Source organism: Cryptomeria japonica, chromosome 4, assembly GCF_030272615.1.
Source record: "Cryptomeria japonica chromosome 4, Sugi_1.0, whole genome shotgun sequence".
In the NCBI taxonomy this organism is placed as follows: Eukaryota; Viridiplantae; Streptophyta; class Pinopsida; order Cupressales; family Cupressaceae; genus Cryptomeria; species Cryptomeria japonica.
In genome coordinates, this window is record NC_081408.1 from 132199241 (window position 1) to 132205793 (window position 6553).

Consider the following 6553-nt stretch of genomic DNA (forward strand, 5'->3'; position numbering starts at 1 on the left):
TTCAGTAAATTTTCGTATTCACTTGTACAAACCAATAGATGGTCCTCTATATTTTCTGCCTATGATTGTGATGAATTATTTTGGCATGTTCAATCCAGTAAACATTCATTATGATTACATTTATCCTAATGCACACTGGTTTTCACAGTACTCGGTGGTTTAGACTCTAGCCATTTTCTGTAAACTTAGATTAATCCAAATGCTCATAAGTTTTGAACCAATTTTCATCAGTCTTGTAACTTGTATGTACAAATTTTGTACAATTCATAATTTAAAAATTATCATCTCGTATTTGGCTACCATAATGTTTACCAGTTTGAACTTGTGTATAAGGTGATATTGGTTCCATGGCCTAATTACAGAATTTCTATGATGAGCTATTAATTTGCTGGAATTAGCCTTGTTCAAATTTTGTGGACTAAACAGACATTGACCCACTTTAAGTGGGCGTAGAATTCTAAATTAGGCGATTCAATTATTAACAATGTATTATGTTGTTTGTTATTCAAATATAAACCTATGCAATCTAAAAAATGCAATCCACAGATAACAATGATCACATGGTAGGTACATTGTTGTCTTTTAGACTTGTTTATAGTTAACATAAATCTACACTCCACAAATAACAATAAACACATATAAGTAGGTACATTGTTGTCTTTTAGACTTGTTTATAGTCAACATAAATCTACACTCCACAAATAACAATAAACACATATAAGTAGGTACATTGTTGTCTTTTAGACTTGTTTATAGTCAACATAAATCTACACTCCACAAATAACAATAAACACATATAAGTAGGTACATTATTGCCTTTAAGACTTGTTCATAGTCAACATACTTAATACCCTACTAATGTGCATGCCATTTAGCATTATTTGGCAACCTTAGGAGTGAAGGACCACCTTCACCCAACTCCACCCTATGAAGGCAAAATACTGACCACATTTCTATTCCAGATGTTAGAGCTGAAATTATGGAAAGACACTTTAGATTCTTTCCTTCTCTCATCATGAAGCACAGGATCCAAGCATCTTGACATATTCAGTAAATTTGCATATTCATTTGTACAAATCAATAGAAGGTCCTCTATATTTTCAGCCTATGATTGTGATGAATTATTTTGGCATGTTCCATGCAGTAAACATTCATGATGATTAATTAGATCAATCCTAATGCACACTGGTATCACAATACTCAGTGGTTTAGACTAACAATTTTCTGATCAAAATGCTCATAAGTTTTGAATCAATTTTTATCAGTTTTTAACTTATGTTTAAATTTTGTAAATTCTTAATAAAAAAGTATCTTCTTGTATTTGTCCACCATAATGTTTACAAGCTTCAGATTGTGAATAGGGTGATATTGGTTCAATATCCCAATTACAAAACATCTAAGATGGGCTTTTAATTTGCTGGAATTAGCCATGATTAAATTTTGTGGACTAAATAGTCATTGACCCACTTTAAGTGGGCATATAATTCTAAATTAGGCGATTGAATTGTTAACAATGTATTATGTTGTTTCCTATTAAATATAAACTTATGTAATCTAAATAGAAAATTCTTCAAAATATGCAAGATAACAAAGATCGCATAGTAGGTACATTGTTGTCTTTTAGACTTGTTCAGTCAATATAAGTATACACTCCACAAAGAACAATGAACACATATACGTAGGTACGCAATTGTCTTTTAGACTTGTTCATGGTCAACATACTTATATGCATATTATTTAAATTGGGTATTGTTTGGCAGCCTTGGGAGTGAAGGACCACCTTCGCCCAACTCCACCCCATCAAGACTTTATGCAAAGGCTAACCACCACATTACCAATATGATTGATAGGCTTTTAAGTTTTCATGTAGTTCTTGTTGTATTTTTATTTTCACCAATCACACATCGTTCATTTATGATGATTTGGGTTCCCCTAAAGCATATCCTAATGTTTTCCTTCCCAAGGTCATACCGTAACATAAGGAAAATTAGCCTTGAGACATGATTAAAGAATCGTAGAACAAGCTATTGATTAATCTATTGAATGTTACTATTACTCAACCTATGTTTAACATACTAAAGAAAGGTCTTGTTTAACTAAGTTAATACATAATGCTCTGATACTATGTAAGTTTTAACCATAGAGATAGCCAAAAATGCTCAAGGACCTTCAATGAGAGCATAAAGAGACCTAAACTGAGAGAATAATTTTATTCTATCAAAGCATGCAAATATATAATGGTTCCATGTTATATTCTAAAATAAATTAAATTGCTTATATAAGAGCTACAAGTTGGCATTTATAAGATGTACTATCAAGAGATGTGAATTTATAACCAATGTGGGATAATAGGAGATGAAGTCACATGTATGCACAACATCTCCACCAAACTAGGAGAATACAAATCAAATGATGCACATACGACCTATATAAGTAAGTTATTCTATCTTAAGTCCATAATATGTAGTAAAATAATTAACTAAATGCAAAAAATAAAATAATGTACAAACATTCCATAACTGTAGCTTTAAAGTTGGGTAGGAAAGACAAATAGATGAAACTCAACAAATGTGTGGCTATGTTATGTAGTCATGTATAAAATGTATCCCTCAAGAATGAAATGAAATTTGCAACAATAGTATACCATTTCCATATAGCTCTCACTAGAGAAAAATATGCAAAATACTTAAATATTCAAAATCTATAATGCAAAAGAATAACAAAGAGACAAAGAGATAGCAGTAGATGTACCATAAAAATCCCTCTTAAGGAAAAAAACCTAGCTTCTAAACTAAAAGTGCACACACAACTCAATATTATCTCAAGATTACAATAAACTTGCAAATTATCTATGCAAGGCTTCTACAACATCAAGCACCCTAGTTGCATTCCTTCATGTGAACAAGCAAATGAGAATCATGTAGCGTCACATCTCAATCCATGTTTTCTCTAATCACATGTCCAAGTTACAAGAGATTCTCAACCCAACCTTAGCCAACAAGCCAAATGTTTCACAAGTCAACCTCAACAACTATACATGTGTTTTATTTTATACAAACAAACTCACACTAAACCCCTAGGTGGTATTACATAAACCATGTGCCTCAAAACCACGAGCTCACTAAATAATGAATCCAAATTAAATATTAAATATTTGGTACAAATATTTTCCAATATAAACTATTTTTCTAATGTTGATCTCACATTAAATATTTATCCCAATTTCACAAACAAGATACAAGTGGCTCTAAGAATGTCAAACCTATGTGATATCTATATCTCTAGGATACACCACAATTAAGTATTTATTTATACACTATTAAAATTATTATTCTTATTATGTAAGGTGTGCAACTACTTTTCATAGTGAAGGAACTAGGAAGGATAAAATTTTACTTGGGCAAAATCCTAGAAATAAGCACTTTCCTTCACTCTACCTTTGCTCCATTGCCCAAGGAAAGAGCTCAAGAAGCCCCCTTAAATAGAGAGACAAGAAGAGAGACCATGAAGCCCCCCTAAAGATGTAGTCTCTTGATTCAGTCTAGTAGATGCTCAATTTTGAATATTAATCTATGAACATTGAAAATTTCTAACCTTAGGAAGAAATAAAGAAAAGGCGTATGTGGGATATTTTTTCATTCTAAAAAGGAATATTAAGGAAGAAAGATAAGAATGTATGATATTGTAGAGGGGGGAAAGTGGACCACTCCAATAGGTCAATAACAAACTCTTGGGGACACACTAATCAACTTCTCCACTCAGGATAAGCACAAAGCACAAGAGTTATCAAGTGCCAGTAGATAACACCGAATGTGCCACATAGATCTTCTTAAGAACTCCATCAACTCTCTATTCAAGGATGCATGCATGGGTCGTGGACAATAGCACGATGCACTAGCATCCTATATGGAGTTTCGTACAAATAATATAATGTGACTTAGATGGGTGTTTTTAGATGAAATATGTGAGTGAAATGAATTGAACTAACTATAATTGAAAAGTAAAAAGATAGTAAAGGGAAAAGAGAATGCTCACAATAGGTCCACGATTGAAGCCTCCAACAAAATGACTCTTCTTTGATATAACCTGCACAAAAACCTGTAGCGTCGTAAATTGTACGCACTTGCTAGGGTGGTACAATTTCACACCTAGTTTAGCACCCGCCTTGGCGCATTTTGCATTTTGCATTGCATTTCCCCTTTAGCACTTAATTAACCAAATTAATTAGGTCTAAGGTTCTATTTCATCATCTCCCACATCATAAAGTTGGGCCCTTTCATTAAAGTGTGCCCCTTTCATTTTATTCTTCCAATACATCATTTAATCAAAAACCCTAATTAGGTCCTATTTTGAACTTGGGGGCTTGATTTCGGGGGTCAAAACATCTCAAAATCAGCTGTAACTTTGGGATTCTCTCTAAAATCATCATATCCGACGGCCCTGAAAATTTGGTGAAAAGTTGTCGGAACCATGGCGCCCGGAGTGCACATGGTCCCGGACATTTTTCCCGAAATTTTAGGAGCGCAATCCAATCATAAAATAAAGCTTAACCCCAAGAAATTGGCGGGATATTCAATCTCTAGGTCGGCCAAAAGTTGAAATTAAGACCTAGGGTTTCATATATAAGAGCTCTCTTTCTTCATTTGAAAGGAGGGGATTTTTGGGCTTTCGAGGACCTTTTATGCAGCGAAAGAGCAGATCTTTGAAGACTTCAATAACATTCAACATCCATCCATCAAGCATTCATCAATTTCATTCATTTAGGGCTTGGAAGACATTGAAGAACAATAAGAGATTACCAACTGAAGATTGGCTTGTACTCCTCCCTTGAGGGTTGGGTATGATTTCATGTCTTTGCATAAGCTTCAATATATCCTTTATTCATGCTTTAGATCACTTTGCATCTTGATTTAGAGCATTTACATTATCATTTGCAAGCAATTAGGGTTTACTTTCTAGGTTGCTCTAATTTGCTTTCTTGCATTTAAGGACCTTGCACACACACTAGGTCTGCACACACAATACATTTTACAATACAACTTGGCTATTCGTGGAGGTGGAAATCACCGAAGCGGGGGTTTGACTAAGGCAAAACCCTATATAGCCGCCCAAAACACCTTTTCAGATATAAGTGCAGGTTTCAGGATTCGGACGACGCCGCAAGTTGCAGATCCGAAAGAAGTAGACGGAGACGGGACCACACACCAAATTGCAGAGCAAAAGACCAGGATAGGGGCGTGGGGTGCCCTGGTCCTGCCAGGACAGGGGCGCTGGGCGCCCTGGTCCTCCTGACAGACAACATTTTCAGCATTTTTGACAGCTTTTTCCAGAGTGCAAAACAACAGTTTCTGGAGCAGTTTCAGGGGCAGAATTAGGACAGTGGCGCCCGCACCCCTGTCTCGAACATTTTCAGTCAGATTTTAACTCCGGGTACGCATTTGCATTCTTGTCTTGTCCTTGTGTTTATAGCTTTCCATTGTTTAAGTTCAATTCTGCAATCTTGTTATTAGTTCATACTTGCACTTTGGGGTTAGGGATTGAACTTGCATCATTTCATCTTTCAATTGCAACAAAGGAATAGAAATCCTAATAGGTAGCCCGTGGCTCTCTCTTCCACAAGAAGAAGTAGCCAATTGTGTGATACCTCTAGGCTCTTTCGTATTCCACAAGTGTGTGGTTGAAAGTGAGATTAGGGCATGTTTGCTTAGTGTCACTTTTTCTCCCACACATTTTGGTGAACCTGACGTGAATCTATCATTGCTTCCTCTTGCATTGCATTTGTTAGATCTAGATCTACATTTAGTGTGTTTTCATTTCATCTTCATTAAAAAGAAAAAAGAAAAAAAAAAAGAAAAAAAGTGTGTTTCTTTGCATTGTGTGTTTAAAATTTTATGCAATTTCAAAATGTCAGATTTTTATTTGCAAGATGTTCATATTTGTGATGATTATGAGTTAGATGAAGCTTTAGATGAATTTTTGAAACCTAAATATACCAAACCTTCATTTTACCAAAAACTCATAAACATTGTTACTATGCCATTTCGTTGTGATGAGAAAGATAAGTCGAATGATTCCTCTCAAGGGTACATTCCTATCAGCTCTTCCACTAAATCTAGTAACATGGTTGTTTTCAATGATCCCCTCTATGAAGAGATATCTCCTTTTGAATCAAAAGATAAACCTTTTAATAGATATGATCATGCTTTGTTGAATGAGGATCCTTTTGTGCAAGAAGATGACATTATCCCTACATTTCCTAGTGATGGCCTTTCCTTTTCCAACAAAATTCCCACTAGAAATGATGAATTAATGGTAAATGCTTACCCTTCTCCTAAAGTTGGTCTTACCCATAAGCATCCCTTAGAGAAAGAAGATGAAATAATAAGCAATTTCCTTAATTCTCTCTCCCCTATTGAACATATTTTGAGGAAAGAGGATGAGTTTAACACATCTATTGATGCTCTCTCTCCTAAGGATGAGGAATTAATAAACAATGTTATCTCCTCTCCCGAAATTGACAATACTTCAAACATTCCTTTCAACAACCTCACTA